The sequence below is a fragment of the Myotis brandtii genome, unplaced genomic scaffold (genome assembly GCF_000412655.1).
Source record: "Myotis brandtii unplaced genomic scaffold, ASM41265v1 scaffold365, whole genome shotgun sequence".
NCBI lineage: Eukaryota > Metazoa > Chordata > Mammalia > Chiroptera > Vespertilionidae > Myotis > Myotis brandtii.
Genome location: NW_005364031.1, coordinates 108,249 through 125,884, shown reverse-complemented (window position 1 = coordinate 125,884; position 17,636 = coordinate 108,249). Strand labels below are relative to the sequence as shown.

At 40.2% G+C, this 17,636-nt stretch overlaps 1 protein-coding gene across 1 annotated transcript in view; it reads right to left on the bottom strand.

Moving 5' to 3' along the window:
- ANKRD6 (ankyrin repeat domain 6) overlaps positions 1-17,636 on the bottom strand; it is a 158,457-nt gene that overhangs the window by 140,079 nt on the left and 742 nt on the right. The window lies entirely within an intron of this gene.

Sequence of the window (17,636 nt, the reverse complement as noted above, 5' to 3'; positions counted from 1 at the left end):
CCTAAGCCAGCAGGTGGTCATCCCCTGAGGGGTCCCAGACTGCGAGAGGGCACAGGCCGGGCTGAGGGAACCCCCCCTGAGTGCACAAATTTTTGTGCACCAGGCCTCTAGTCTATAATAATTACTTGCACTATAAATTCTTAAAGAAAGAGGACCTTTATGGGCCAGATTTTCAGGGCAAATGAGGAGGCCCACAGTGAAGCCGAAAGTTCTCTCATGTCTCACCAGGTTGTCCCTTTTTGTTTGGGTTTTTAGTCAGATTATTTGAAAAGTTATCTATTTCCTCCTCATCACCATCCTCTCTCCCCTCAACACACACAGAAACACAGCGTTATCGAATTCTCATGCTGCAACTGGCAATACTCTTGTTCCCTTCCTGGCCCCAAGAATTTCTTTCCTGCTCCTAAAAGCCAAGATAGGTCCTACACAACCAACTCCTTGGGTCTATCTAGACATATTAAAATTTAACTCACACTCCAGTATAAAATAAAGTATCTTCCATTTCCCTTACACACAGAAATGTATTCTATTTTCCAGGACATTACAAGGTAATTTGTACAGGAGTAATGTAAGTTCTTTAAAAGGTGTTTTTAAAATACAAAAGACTCTTAACAAACTATGGTGCATCGCATATGAATAGGCAAGATTACAGGATCCCTTCCTGTGTATCATGTGACATTCCTGTTCTGGCCTCCAAACAAAAGCCTGACAGATGTAAGTGCTTGTAGATAACACTCTGAACCATCTAGGGCGCTTTGAGATTTCTGTAAGGGTGCACAGATGATCGAGTTGCAAGGGACTAAAGAAATGTTTTCTATATCTTAGAGGAAAAAATATTACTAATCAGTATAAAGCAAGCTCTAGCCATCTGTTGTTCTAAAACTGGACACTTGATCAGGTTCAAAAGAAGTGAAGTTCCTGCCGGTGGAAGTAGGAATTTAGAATACCAGATAAAATATCACCACTAGTGATGAAATTATCTTATTAAAGAACAATGACAGCTTTCTAACTTCAGGGACCGATAATAATTCTCCTCAGTTACAGTTCATAAAGGAGTATGTTATTCTGTTATCCCAGACCTTACTAAAGACAAGCCTCTCTTACTGAAGGGTGGTTTTACACCTAACTGACAAGTTAGATTAGTCTATATTTCCAGTAGCCAGATAGATACATTATCATATCTTTTTTTACAAAAGTGGACCTAACAAAAGATTGCCTTTCCTAGGAATGAGACTAGTTAGTATGATATCCTTCAATGATAAAGATTTATCAATAAACAATCCTAAAATTCACACGGAACCATGAAAGATCTCAAATAGCCAAAGCAATCTTGAATAAAAAAGAACAAAGCTGAAGGAATCACACTACATGATTTCAAAATATACTACAAACTACAGTAATTAACTGACTCTGCAAAACAGCCTGATCCCAAATGAACACAAACACTGCAAACTTCTTTCACTACATTTTTAAAAACTAGCAGCTAGTCACTTCTAATGAGCCTGTGAAGTAAGGTAGAATATAGATGTTAATTTTAGTGATGTATTTATCATATGAATTTTATGAAACAGTGTGACAACTACTCCATGTATTAGACTCAGTATATTAGACTCCATATATTCTACTCCAATGATGAGACAAACTTCCAGGGGTGTAAAGATTCAATAACATCGTTTTTAATATTCCATTCACAAGTTGGGGTTGAATATGGCACTCATTTCTGCAGACATGTGAAACCCAATCCAACTACAATATATTAAAAGGCTTATAGTCTTACCATGTTTTAACAATGCTCCTAATTTCCTTTACGAATGGCTCTAAAACGTCGTTATGAATGAATGAATTTATGAACAAATCTAAAACATATATAGATTCCCAGAAAGATGAACCAGTAGGTTCTGGAGCAAATAAAGCCTGAAATATCCTTGGAGGCAAAAATGACAAAACTGACACTGCCCTATTTGGGGCACATCCTGAAAAGGAAGGGTTCTTTGGTAAAGACAATGCTGGGAAAAGAGAAGGCAGCAGGAAAAGAGGAAAAACAAATATGAGATGTATTGACTCTACAAAAGAACCCAGTGACAAACCCACATAATATTTTATCAAAATGAACAACTGAAAGAGGAAAATGGCCAACAAAGAAGAAAGTGCAGCAAAGAAATGAAAAGTGTTAATATTTGGAAGTAAAATTGAATGGAATGGGATGGAGTTACAGAAGAAAGCTGGCCACGGGACTACTACCACTTGAAAAAGCTAGATGTGCAGCCAGAGGAACTTAAGGGAACTTAACTACATGAATGAGGAAAGTGTTTGAGGTGAAAAGGATGAAGAGACAATGCTGGCAAAAACTTCACATTAAAGTAACTCTTGGAGATCCTTTACAACATAGAAAGCACAAAGGATAAATTTTGGAAACTGATCCAAACTTCAAAAAAAGGAGTCTGAAAAATCCATCAAGGCATAGAAAAGATGCGTATTCTGTGTCATAAGGTAGAGGATGGAAAGAAGGTAGCAAACTGTTCAAACTACTCTTGATATGTTTTTACAAAGAAATAAAAATTTAATCCTCAATGTTGCTAATGGTTTAAATGACAGTGTACTAAAGTTTACTACTTTTTCATTTCCCAATCTACACTAATAAAAGAGAAACATGCAAATTGGTGTCACTCCACTACGCCCACCAGCCAATCAGAGCGACTATGCAAATTAACCCAACAAAGATAGCGGTTAATTTGCATACACAGGCACGAGCGAAGACTGAATACTGATGACTGAAGACTGAAGACTGATAACTGAAGACTGAAGACTGAAGAGGCTTGGCTTCTCGGCTACGGCCGGAACAAAGGCCTGGGTCCCAGGTGCTGGAGAAAAACCGGTGCCAGCAGCCAGGGGAAGGAAGGCCTATTGCGCGAATCTTCGTGCAACAGGCTTCTAGTCTACATATATAAAAGGCTAAGTGTCTGTCTGTCCAACCGGTAGCTATGACGCACACTGACCCCCAGAGGGCAGACGCTCAATGCAGGAGCTGCCATGACGTGCACTGGCCATTTAAAAATAAACAGCACCACGGACCTGGTGCCGACAAACCAACACTCAGCTTCCCCCAAGTGGGACACGGGCCCTGCCACCACCCCTGAGCAACCCCCCACTAAATCGCAGCCAACACTGCCAAGACCCCATGGCGCAAAATGTGGCCCACAGCCCAGCCCAAAATGGTCGCTGTGGGCTCCGAGTAATGACGTCACACAGCAACACCCGGCTTCCCCTCCCTAGCGACTAGCCTCCTTGCATTCTTCAGCCCAGGAACCCGACTTGCTTTATACCCAGGTGCAAACATTTTACAGTTTAACCAAATGTTTGTGAAGCGTTTTCCCGTGCCTCATCTCATTTGATCCTCACAGAAGTCCTGGAGTAGGTAGATAGGAGACTTGGTAGAATCCTATTTTCTTTTCATTAGCAAGATGTGAATAGAGATATTAAAGTATTTCTTCTAATTTATTTCCTTTCAATGTGCATGAATCCATGCACTGGGACACTAGTACAATTATAACTAAGGGTTTTTAATGTTTTCACCAAATGTTTAAAGGTCCCAGAACAATTGCAATTTCCCCCACTGATTATTAAGATAGCTTATAGGGGGGTTCAGCTGCACTGTTAACCTTCATAGCACCCTCAAAGTGATCACTGCCTGCAGTTGCTTTGCAAGGAGGGAGGGATGCGAGACAGGCGGAGTTTCTGGGCTGACTGGCGAAGTTCTACTTCCCCACCAGCATGGCAGTTATAAAGGTATTTACCTTATAATAATTTGTTAAGCTAAAAAAAAACTGTTTCTGTGACTCAAATCCATGAGAGCAGGGGACTAGTCAATGAGGAACCAGCCATCTGTGGTCACCGTTCTAAGAGAGGGGGGAAAAGTCGGAAAGTGAATTGACAGAGGGCACAAAGGCTGCTGTCAGACATGAAACCAGAACCCAGGCCTTCCTGGCAGCCAGGGCTGCACTCCTCTCTTCAAAGCCTGCCAGTCTCCCATGGAACAGACTTCCCCGAAAGGGCATCTTTATTGTCCATTTCCAAGAGAGGTAATTCAGCTGGGTTTGAATGTGGAGGCCTGGGGTTTTAAGCTACATTACTTAATGCTAACCACAAAGAAAAAGACAAATAAATAGGGAGCCCAAAAGAAAGCCATTGACCATAACATTTTTTTCCTAAATTATTTTTCAGGTGGAGAGGTTAGGCTTTACAGAGAACAGTAAAACATTTTGCTTCCCTGGTCTTAGGGCAACAATACACTCAAACTTAATGAATGCCATTTATTCTGTGGGGCCCAGGCAGTGCTGCTGTGGATTTATGATAACGGAGTTGGTTACAATCAATACTTGGTCTTTTCTTCTAGACTTCTCACAGTAACATAACATTTCCCACCTCACTTAAATACCCTAATAGCCTCTAATGTAGCTTTTTACATACAAAATCCATCATGGCTTCTATTTGCTTACTGCATTGAGGAATGTGTTTTCTCCCCACTTTATACACAGCTTTCATTAACACTACAAAATATACCTTATATAAGTGGGACATTAACTTTCATCCAATTCAGTTGGCTAGTAAATTCAGAACAAATACTAAAAGTCTCTAGTGATTTATTCTCCTACCCCCAAAGTAAATACCCCTGACATTAAGGCAATGTCAAAAGGCTGGAGAAAGAGAGACATAGTAAGAAAAACATTTTATATTCTCATACAATATTTTATAGTCTATTTTTAAATGCACAAACCCATGGTTACTTTTAACACAATCATTCAATTACAAGCACATTGTTGTATTTTTGAGTCTTTAAACACTCAGAGAAGAACGTAAATTAGTGAATTTAGGATTCTAAAAGACAGAAATCTACTGAGCATCAAGACAATTTGTTTTAGGTATATCAAAATAATAGTTATTATAATTAAGATATTATTATAAAGATATTTGTAACTATGTGTGGTGATGGATGTTAACTAGACTTTTGGTGAAGATCATTTCACAATATATATCAAATCATTATGTTGTACACTTGAAACTAACATAATATCTCATTTTAAAAAACATACCAATAATCTAAAAAATGAATTTTTAAAGAAATAAACTTTATTTTATTCAAAATGGCCTTTTCTCAAGGATTTAGTAAGAGAAAGGAAAGAAATTCTGGTATCTAAAGATCAGTTAGACCCATTACATATTTTGGAGAAGGGGAAAGGAATGATTTAGAGCTATCATTTTAATAACAATAATATATGAGAAAAGTGTTCCACAACAGTATTCCTAACCTTCCTGGCAATGATGGGCTCCTAAAAAGAGGGTATACTCTGAATTTTATTAATTCTAATCATATATTATATATCCTAGATCTAAGGGAACTATTTAAAGGAAGTTTTTGATAATCTCATATAGGATATTTGAAATATTTTTGAAATAAATTTCCCTAGATGTGTCCCGACAGGAAGGCGTCTAATTAGCTGTAAATCCCTCATTGGGTAATAAAGTGTTTACTGACATTTCAAAGTACAAAATACCCTGGCTTACATCCAATCAAACATCCAGATTTTATTTCAGCAGGGTAGCAAAGATGAAAACTGTTTAAAGCACCTGATCTTCAGTTTTAAAACAGTGCAACATAGCTGCATCACATCAAGAATGACTGATTCTCCTTTCAAGTTTTTATTTATGTATTTTTTGGTAGAGGGGCTTGAGGACTGAGGGGGAAAGGGGGGAGTGGGTCTCACTTTTTTCTGTCTTGTTTAAAACCCACCAGGTGCCAGGGGATCTAGCTATTATTCATTACTGGTTTTACAGCTCTTTACTAAGTTTTTGAATAGCAAATGGAAGAAAACAAAGGCTTCAGTGAGCAAGCCATTCATTAAGTATCCCATAACCCAGGATAATACATTGTGGAGATTAAGGAAATTATAAACAATTAAATAAGCATCCGCTCTTAAAGTACCTATAAAGCACCAGGACTTAGGTTCTTCCTCTCTTGGTAACTCCTTCTGCTATTAACTTTTACCTTGATTTTAAAGAGAGATAGCCTATGCTAATTTTAACTTTAATAGGTGTCCTGTGTTCCCATGTAAACCAGTCACATTTGCTAAAGCCCCGGGGCCAACTTTCCTATCATTATTTCTATTTGGAAGCAGAGCTACAGATGGCTCTATAGGTGGTGAAGTCAGGCAGTGAATGATTTGATTTACAGGATAAGCCCACTGGCTGGGTCTCTCTGCACATGTTCAGAATGCTGATGATTAACACCCGCTGGGCATTCCCCTGTTGGTTCCAGGCTCCCCTATCAAGTAGGCAAGGCTTCAATACTGGGTGAGACAAGAAGCATATCTAGAACTGGTAGAAAACTATTTCTAGGGACCAAAAGACAAGTTGCCACAAGGGTCTGAGCTGCTTAAAGGATAGGCCACCTGCACCACCCTCGATTCCGATGCAGGTGTTATTAAATGTGCACCTCCCCAGACCTACCAAATCAGCATCTAGGGAGAGAGGGGATCTTGGAATTTTAGTAGATTCCCCAGATGATTCTTATGCATAAGTTTGAAAAGTATTGGTTTAAGGAAGATAGATAGATAACTAGAAGATACATTTAGTAACTTGCCTGAAATAACCTATACTAATAAAAGGGTAATATGCTAATTAGACCGGGAGACCAAAAGGGTAATATGATAATTAGACTGGGAGACCTTCCGGGAGACCTTCTGGACGTCCTTTAGGACAAAGCCATGGTGGTGGGGCTGAGGCAGAGGCGGTTAGGGTGATCAGGCCAGGAGGGGAGGGCAGTTGGGTGTGAGCAGGCTGGCAAGGGGAGGTAGTTGGGGGCAAGAAGGCCAGCTGGGGTTGGGGGGGAGCAGTTGGGGGCGAGCAGGCAGGCAGGCAGGTGATCGGTTAGGAGCCAGCAGTCCCGGATTACGAGAGGGATGTGTGACAACCAGCAGTCGGACATCTCCCAAGGGGTCCCAGATTGGAGAGGGTGCAGGCCAGGCTGTGAGTTTGACATGCTTGGTAGTGCATCTTTAATTCCAACATGGGCACCATGAAATAGTTTTTCCTTAAATTAGGACTTAAAAATTGTAAATATTAATTATTTGGACCCTTTTCTTAGGTAACACAGCCCAATCTCAACCAGTAATGGATAAATGAAGCATTATTAGAGTTAGTGTACACTGCTAAAGTTGTGGACCATTTTTCAATGACTCCAACTGGGTACTGGGATCTTTCACATGATCTTTCATTAATCCCTCAATATGTCCGAGATGCTGGAGAGAGCCAAATGGCATACTCCTAGGCACACATTTACTTCAAGCAAATAAGATAAATAGGTCCAAATCTTATCACTTTAGTTTCTCTTAAGAGCAAATAAGTACAAGTGACACATACATTTTGTGATTGTGTAATACATTCCAAGGCAAAGACTGCTTTTTTTTTTTTGAGAGGAAGAAAGCTTCAATGTCTATTACCAGTCACTTAAAGTAGTTTTAAACTGTTATGATAACATTCATGAAGCCAATAAGACATGCATATTCTTGTTCTCTGCTAATCTTCCTCTGTTCCATTTTTCTCAAATGTACATTTCTCTACATGGTTGGATGACTTTGAGTAAATTAAATATGCTTCATTTCCTAATAAATGTATGGACCTAAATGGCTTAATCCCATTTTTATTTGCTTACAAGGCAATTATGATACAATTGTTTCCGTATAGGGGTCTCACACTACAAAAATAACATTTTATATACAGATGTTTGTAAAGTGAGAAATAAATTATATGAAAATGGTTATAATTAACGGACCAGTAAAAAAACTAGCACATTGGTGTTAGGTCTGATCAAATAATTAAATCAATACCCCCTCCCCTGGGAACTAACCTTTAGGCCACTTCACAACAGACATTCCACTTGCTAAGACCATCATCTCTCCCCTCCGGACTTTCCCAGAATCCGGACCTGCACAGAGAATTGTCCGCCCAGAAAAAGCCCGCCTAGAGTACTTTAACACATTTCATACCGCTCAGGAGTTTTCTCGTGTTTCGCGCGCCATCTGTAAGGACCGCTCACGAGTGTTCTCGTTTTTCATGCCCATGGAAAAAGGAGCGAATCTAGATACTTATGTAAATTTTGTTTGGTCCCTCTTCATAGAGGAAAATGTTTTATGCAGTACCATACGTTAAAAAAGTACTAGGAACTTTAATTGTTTAATTGTTTGTTTTTGTAAATAAAAATGTTATAATTATTGAAAAACAACACCTAAAGTGCATTATGATCTGTAGTTATGATGATTTAAATAACGTGCAGTTTGCCCAAAAACGTGCGGTCCCTGGCGTATGTCTTAGAGATTTCTATGCGGTACGCAATGTGTTAAAAACCTCTGACTGCCCTAGCTGGTTTGGTTCAGTGGATAGAGCATTGGCCTGTGGACTGAAGGGTCCTGGGTTCAATTCCAGTCAAGGGCACATGCCAGGGTTGTGGGTTCAATCCCCAGTTGGGGCGTGCAGGAGGCAGCCGATCAATGATTCTCTCTCATCATTGATGTTTCTGTCTCTCTCTCTCTCCCTATCCCTTCCTCTCTGAAATCAATAAAAATATATTTTTTAAAAATAAAAATAAATTTAAAAAACTCTGACTCCTGGCCTTTGGGGGCTGATGCCATTTTGGGGCTCAGCCCATCTGGTATACAGATGACCTAATAAATTCATAATTCTTCACTCCTTTTGGCCTTGTGCGTTCCTCCTTCGGCGACCCTAACAATTGGTATAAAAGACAGCTACATATCCACCAAAGAGTTCTGTTCCCCTTCCAAAGTAAATGATTATTGCTCAGAAACAGCTGTCCAGCTAGGACTACATTTCCCAGCCTCCTTAAATTGAGGTTGGACTATGAATTGGTTCTGGACAATGAAATGTAAGCAGAAGTGGTGTTTTTACTCACTGGTGGAGTTAATCTGGTTTGCCTTTTCCCTACTCTGTTCCTTTCTGTAACACTCACTGGAGGCTACATGGTAAAGATGGTGGCATTACAAGAGTTTTTTTGTGTTTTGTTTGTTTTTTTAATCCCTGAGTCACTTACAGAAGAGCTAACTAGCCCTGGCTGGTGTGGCCCAATTGGTTGAGCATCATCCCATGCACTGAAAGGTTGCCAATTCAATTCCCAGTCAGGGCACATACCCAAATTGCAGGCTCAATCCCCAGTAAGGGGCGTGCAGGAGGCAGTCAATTGATGTTTTTCTCCCTCTCCCTTCCTCTCTCTCTAAAATCAATAAAAACATGTTTTTTAAAAATTAAAAAAAAAATAGTACAGAGTTCCTGTGTACCCTACCTCCCACTGATAGTATCTTACATAACCACAGTACAACGATCAAAACAAGGAAATTGGCATTGGTATAATACGTTAACTATAGACCCTATTCGGATTTCGCTTTTTCTTTGTATTCACTGTGTGTGTGTGTGTGTGTGTGTTCTATGAATTTTATCACATGTACAGATTTGTGTAACCTCCACCACAATCAGGACACAGAACTGTTTCGAATCCCCATTTTACAGATTAGGAAACTGAGGCATACATTTTTACAACCAAATCGTCAAAATTTTTAAAACTAATAGATGGCAGAGCCAGGAGTCAAATCCAGTAAGATCAGCTCTGAAGCTGTGCCTCTTAACCAAAGGTGGCTATAAGTATTTAAAGGGCCTCTCTGTGATACTCAAATGCATCCATATGTACCACTCAAGAAGTCTGCTCTCTAGTACTCTGATATTTTACACTATATATGGCATAATATAAAGTAGATACAGTACATCTCGGCATTCTACCTAAATTGGGCCAAATTCAGAATTTCATTCTGGGACTTACAGTTAGTTCACTTGGTATTTTCTAGCTAAAAAATAAGTTTTTAAAATGACATGAGACATATTATCCCTGACAAAGAAAGAAAAATAACTTTTAGTTTTGTGAAAAATCTGTACTGAAATTTTTCAAGTTGATTGTTTATAATTAGGTTTATTTTTTATTCTCAATAATAAATTCAAATCACTATTGTATAAGTATGACATCATAGGTCACCTTATGTCACTACATTTTTAGCTCTCATTAAGCAGATATTTTAGGCAGTAGAACATCTAAATAATTTTACTATGGGGCCCTAGCTGGTTTGGCTCAGTGGACAGAGTGTTGGCCTGCGGACTGAAGGGTCCTGGGTTTAATTCCAGTCAAGAGCATGTCCCTCGGTTCTAGGCTCCACCTAGTCAGGGCCCGTGCAGGAGGCAACCAATTGATGTGTTTCTCTCACATCGATATTTCTCTCTGTCTTTCCCTCTCTCTTCCACTCTCTCTAAAAAATCAATGGGAAAATATCCTCAGGTGAGGATTTAAAATAAATAAATCCACCATGGGAACAAAGTATTCTTTAAAAAATACATTTGATTAATACTGAATTGTCTTGTGTAATTTTAAAAGCTTTACAGCTGCCCTGACTGGTTTGGCTCAGTGGATAGAGCGTCGGCCTGCAGACTGAAAGGTCCCAGGTTCGATTCCGGTCAAGGGCATGTACCTTGGTTGCGGGCACATACCCAGTAGGGGGTGTGCAGGAGGCAGCTGATTGATGTTTCTCTCTCATCAATGTTTCTAACTCTCTATCTCTCTCCCTTCCTCTCTGCAAGAAATCAATAAAAAGTATTTTTAAAATAAAATAAAATAAAATAAAAGCTTTACAGTTGATTTAATTATTTTTCAGATCATGAATTTAATATATGTTCATTGCAAGAAGCCTATAAAATCTCCATAAAGATACAGAGGGGAAGAAGCCCCAATACTCCTAAACTCACCACCTAGAGGCAATTTCCTTGTATATCAGATTCCCGTGGGACTTTCCTGGTGTTAGAATACAATACAGACATTTTTTAAAACTCAAAACTCTAATTCACTGAAGAATAAAAATTTTCTGACCTTGGAATCACATTTTAGATAAACTGGTACTTTGGTTTATATTCTAGAATGTGAATACACATACACACGGTCTTCAAGGACACTACGCAGTTAGCTACTGATGCTCATGATAAAAGGAAATCATCAAGTTACATCAGATTAACAATCTCATTAGTTCTTGCTGGTCCACAGGCCATCAGGATGATTGGAGGGCACCTCTCTCCAGGACTGTGGCAGAAAAAAGGATTGCTTTTACACTATGTTTTGGTCTGGGCCCCTTATTTAATAAAAACTGAGGCTTTGAGAAACTAGAGCTCCACAGTGAGATGATGGCCAGGACTACGCCAGGTTTCCTAACGTCCATCTCACGTCCTTCTGTCTCCCAAGGCCTGGATGTGCTCCTCCACCTCCCACAGCCTCATCCAACTCGACCAGAAGACAGAGAGCAGCGTCCCTAAAGCTAATGTGGAAAAGGTCACAACCTCAAGAGAACTAAGTTCTTTATTCACCTTTTATCTACTTCCTATCTGTAAGGAAAGTGGACCTTATCCTTTTGTTTCTATTAATTTTAGAAATATTTCTCAAAGTATATGTCCTTTACAAAACAAAAACAACAAAAAGGCCTTGCTGGTTCCTGTTTAGCTATTAAGATTGATTTACTTTAAGCTACTCTATTCTTGTTACTATTTGCAAATCTCCATTAAGTTCACTTTTTTTAAAATATATTTTATTGATTTTTTTTTTTTTACAGTTAAAGGGAGAGGGATAGAGTCAGAAACATTGATGAGAGAGAAACATCAATTCAGCTGCCTCCTGCACACTCCCTACTGAGGACGTGCCCGCAACCAAGGCACATGCCCTTGACTGGAATCGAACCCGGGACCTTTCAGTCCGCAGGCTGACGCTCTATCCACTGAGCCAAACCAGTCAGGGCTTAAGTTCACTTTTTTTTGTTTGTTTACCATCATGGACAGAAAGATTTTCCATAATCTTCTCCATCTTTGAACTGAGGACAAATCAGTGATGTAGAAACTGAGTTAAGTCCATTCAGTTGTCAAGCAACTCCTAAATTTAAATGTTTTAATTCTTATACACTCTTCCTAGTTTTACATGAAAACACTGAGTCAAGCATTTCCCAAAGTACTTTGTGTCTAGAATATCAGATTCTAATACTTAAATGGATGTTCAAATTTTGTCAATGTTCTAGGTAAAAGAGTAGCAGACAAAAAAGGGGAAAGAATTCATTCTAACCCACGTTTTATTATCTAAACCATAAGATGTTGGAAATTAGATATAATCAGTCTAAACTTGTGGTCAGCAAACTGCGGCTCACGAGCCACATGCGGCTCTTTGGCCCCTTGAGTGTGGCTCTTCCTAAGCCTTAGGAGTACCCTAATTAAGTTAATAACAATGTACCTACCTATATAGTTTAAGTTTAAAAAATTTGGCTCTCAAAAGAAATTTCAATCATTGTACTGTTGATATTTGGCTCTGTTGATCAATGAGTTTGCCGACCACTGGTCTAAACCAAAGAAAGATTAAAAAGGCGCAATGTTAAAAATAGCCCTAGCCGGTTTGGCTCAGTAGATAGAGCATCAGCCTGTGGAAGGGTCCCGGGTTTGATTCTGGCCAAGAGCACATACCTGGGTTGCAGGGGTTACAGGCTCAAGTCCCAGCCCTGGTTAGGGGAATACAGGAGTCAACCAATTGATGATGTGTCTCTCTCACACTGACGTTTCTCTCTGTGTCTCTCCCCCTCCCTTCCACTCTCTCTGAAAATCAATGGAAAAATATCCTCGGCTGAGGATTAACAAAAATAAATAAATAAATATAAATAAATAAAATGCCGATGGGACTCTTCCTCTGGGGAGCACGCTCCTGCCTGTCCCTTTTCCCTCCTTCCCCACAAGTGCGTTACCTCTGCCTTTCTCTCTCCTAAGCTCCAAGGGTCCTTCTTTTGCTTCTGTAACTTGTTTCCTGAGCCTACTCAGCCCAGCTGGCTCACTTCTACTACCTCTGTAACTTTCTAAATAAACTTACTCTTATAATTTGAGTTCTTGACTCTGAAATCTTTCTTTGCCAAACTCAAGAACCAAGGTCCGATTTTACTACCAACACCACTGATAACACAACCATTAGAATTATCCTTAAAATAAAAATTAAAAAAGCAACTGACAATTTATGGGCATCAAATGGAAAAAAGGAAACATTTTGTTAACAAGAATCACATTGTTTCTCCACACAAATATTCAATTTTTTATAGAGGGGGGGGGGGAAAACATTAGGATAAACAAATAAAACAAACAGATAAAAATTGTATCCGTCCATATTTATTTCAACTTGTAAGCATCACCTGTGGTTCTGTACAGGCTTCCCAACAATAAATACTGGAAAAAAGCAACAATAAAAATCAACAACCACACGAGGAAAATACGACGTTTCAGTGTATTCTCACAAATTGTTAAAATATCACCAGGTCCTAGCTTAGGCCTGGACAATAACAGGACAGGGGAGGAAACGTCTATGCTTTCTAAGGCACCATGATAGTCATCTGCGACATCCTTATTCAAGTCAGCTTTCCTGGGAGGGTTAACAGGTACCACTTATTGAGAGGAAATATTTGTGGTGCCGTTAAACATAACTGTTTCATCTGCAAAGATGATCTGTCTCTCTGTGCTGTAAGTATCTACATAAATTAAATCCTACTCGAAACATTTTCGGGCCTGGGACCCAGGTCCAAACTTCCCAAGACCAAGTACCTTCCTCCTGAACTCAGAAGTGCACTGGTCCAGGCTCGGGCCTCCGATCAGTTATGAGCTCCTCCCCACACCAGGGCACATACTGGCAAGTGAAAATGAGCACCCCAACAATGGCCTGAAAAATCAGTGCCTGCCACAGTGGTGCGTCACAGTTTGCTATTTGAAAAATGATAAATCATTTATAATGTGTACTACTTCATAACTTATTTGCTAAGATTGAGATTTCAGGCCCTGGCTCTTCTTAAATAGGGACAATAATATATATATATATATATAATTTATTACTGGGCATTTATTTAGTATATTTAGCAATCATAAAAAAGCCACCAGAGAGCTCTCCCTCTCCAGGGCACACCCGTCGTCGTGCCCTTCTCTTCCCCCTCTTCTCCACCTCAGCGGCGGTACCTCTACCTTTCTCTCTTCTAAACTCCAAGAGCCCTTCTCCTGCCTCTGTAACTTGTTTCCTGAGCCTACACAACCCGGCTGGTTCTCTTCTGCAACCTCTGTAATTTTCTAAATAAACTTTGGGGGAGGGGGGAGAAGCTACCATTTTCTTGAGACTGTTATATTCCAGGACCTTCATAGATGCCTTTTAATAAATACATTATCTACTTTAATCCTCTTAATGACCCTACAAGGAGGCTTTAGACATTCCATTTTATATAGATGAGAAAAACATACAGCCTACTCCACATAGAAGCTTAACCTGGGGCCATTTCAAGCAGACCTTTCCTTTGCCCAGCAATTCCCAAACTGTACACCAGTACTCTGAGTACTGTAGTAAATCCATAGGGGCAACTTAGGATATTTAGACATTTCAAGGAAAACATACATAGTGTACTTAACATGTTGGACACTGCTGAACCTACAAACTGGAGGTAGTTCACAGCCTCCACATCAGATCACACTGCATTCATATCAATGGCATCATATCTTTGCAAAGTTTGGGTTTTCAGTCGTTGCAGTGATAAAAAGCAAGTGCTGCAGAAAAATTAATGTGGAACAGGAAATGAGAGTGGTGGGATCCAGTCAGATCCCAAGATTTGAAAAGTAGTACAGACACATCTTGTTGCTAATTGTGGTTATATTAAGAATGATATTTTTAAAATGTTCTTTCAATTATGTGTATTATTTTTTCAAACATCTTCTATGTAGTTTGGGCACAAGCACTTATTACGTTGTCTGAGCCTAACTACTACTTAACCTAGGGCAGTTCGAAAAAATTACTGAGCTACTAGGGCAGCAGGAACCAAGTTTAGGAATCTCTGCTTTAACAAGTAAGTGACAAGAGTTGTGAGCACTGGGTGACCCTGCGGAAATGACTTGAAACAAAGTCCATAACACAAACATCATAATCAGAAAAAGAAGAATTTGTGTTAAAACCATTTTTAAAGGTCACTCTCAAAGAGCTTACTCCTTCAAATCCCAAACAATGTCCCCTGGATAATTTGTATATATATATTAAAAAAAATTCTAAGACACATGCATGCAAATTACTGTTTTTTTCCAATTCTTAGGGACTCGAGCAAAGCTTTTAAAATTATAGGCTCCAAGCTATGTTGAAAGAGACTGGGCTTCCCCTACACAGAGAGAACACACCCCTCTGCAGCAAGGAAAGGGGGCGCCTGTGCCAAGGTGAGGGGGAGCAGGGACTTGAGAGGCTGCCCCATCCCAGTACTTTGACACATTCAGCTTTTCTGTGGTTTTCACCATACTCTCAATAATTGCTCTTAATTTCTATAAGACTGCTCCAGGGTATTGTGTAAATCCTAGCTTGGAAACTTCCCTCCCCCAGAGTTGTCCATATGTCAACCAATGGTCATTAAAGCAAGTTTGGTGCCAACAGGAATCCTCAATTTGGGGTGTGGTGAAGAAGAAAACCGAAAATTTTATTCAGTGTAAAGAGCTCAATTGTGACACAGCAGAGCTGTGAGAACAGCACAGCCGTGAGCTCAATAGTGTTAACTCAATTATGAAATAGCACAGCTGTGAGGCCTGGCCTCCCGTGAGGTCCCTCTCTGGCTCAAAAGCTCTACCCTGCTCTTCAGAGACACCTGTGTTTCAGCTTCAGCTCCACCCTGGGAAAACCCCAGCCCTCAGTGACAAGAGAAAGTTAAGGACATGCACTGGGGGGGCGGGGCTGACTTATAGAGAGAGAAGTCTCTATCCCTGATCCCTGATTGATCCACCCTCATGCAAATAAGGGCTCCAAATCTTCACAGTTTGATTGGGCCAAAAAGCACCATCCTGGTTGGTCAAAATAGAGCTGCTCTGATTGGTCAGTAAAGATGCTAATGTGGATATAGCTGTGCAGTTTCTATTGGACAGGGAAAGTCTCAGTCCTATTGGCTGAAATACAATTCCAAGAACTCCTTTATAAGGGTTGGCTCAGGTGGCAGGAATACAATGCAGACAAGCAGTTCCATGCAGGAGGCAGGTAATTTAGTGCAGGGTTCTCCCACTGTTCAGAAACGGCTGCTAGGCTCTGTTTTTTAATTTGAGTCCAGTTAGCTACCAGGAGTCCTTCTTGGTAGTTATCTTCTTTCTCTGGATCAACACATATCAAATATTAAGTGCGAAAAACAAAGGGAAATGAACACAAATCCAAACTAGTGGTTCCTTATGGGGGAGAATAAGTGAGTAGATGCCATGGGGAGGGGTACTAGGGGATCCAAGGACCTGGGCATGCTCCAGTTCTTCAGCGGGGTGATGCGTACTTGGGTGTGTGTTCTGTTCTTCTTTAAATTGTACCTCTAAGTTTTATACTTTCTGAATGTGTATTTCACAGCAGCAACACCAGAATTTCTATATAGAAGGGCCTCAGGAGTTGGAAGTGTGCCTTGTCTCTAAGCAGAGTTGGATCACAACCCACCTGCTTTTACTTCAGCATATGCTTATCTGGATGGGCTATGGAGGAGTTGATGAGTTTAAGTGGAAAGCTGTGGTTACCTTTGTTGTTACTAACCACAAACAAAGGGTTAACAAATTAGCATTTCTTTTTTTAAAATATATTTTTATTGATTTTTAGAGAGATAGGAAGGGAGAGAGAAACATCCATCAGTTGCCTTCCGTGTGCACCCTTACCAGGCATCAAGCCCGAAATGTAGGCATGTGCCCTGACCAGGAATTGAACCAGCGACCTTTCAGCTCAAGGGACAACACTCAATCAACTGAGCCACACTGACCAGGGCAACGAATTAGCATTTCTTATCACCCTTGATCTATACCTTCCAACAAGTAGTTGTTCTTTTGTCTCTTTTATTCTTCCTCATCCTCTTCTACTCTCTCCTCCCCACTTATGACACAGAGGATAGAAAACTTTCGATTTTAATTTATACCTTAATTTAAAAAAATTTATTTGTTGTCCATATGCTAAGCACCTGCCAGGAATGATAGAAGCTAAACATGTATAGTTGCACCTACTAAGGGTAAGAACAATAGGTTGCTATTGCTATTTTTAGGCTGGAAGAGCCTCCCTCAGGGGCAATCAGTGGACACAGGTGTGTGTCTTCATTGCCCAGGTTATTTCCATTGACCTAAACACGAGTGAGTATCACCAACCAACTGGTTCACAAAAGGGATGCCTAACGTTTCAGAGCAGTACGCCAGGCATCTTACTTGCATCATTTCATTTCCACAATACTACCGGGTTATGCATTATACACCCAATTTACCGTCTTAAAACCCAAACTTCACATAAGTGGGCTTTCCAAAAGCACACACCGAACAAGTGGTGGCATCAGGACTCAGTCTTAAAGCGGATTTCTTCACCACTCCCTGAACCATCTCCCCGAGGCTCAGGGAAACCGTTCTTGACCAGCTTTACGAAACTGGAGCCCCTCTCTGGTGACAAACAGCGCTCCGCTTCCTCCCCTCCCGCCCCCCAAACTACCAGAGGCACCGCACCGAAATTCCCAAGGCAAGAG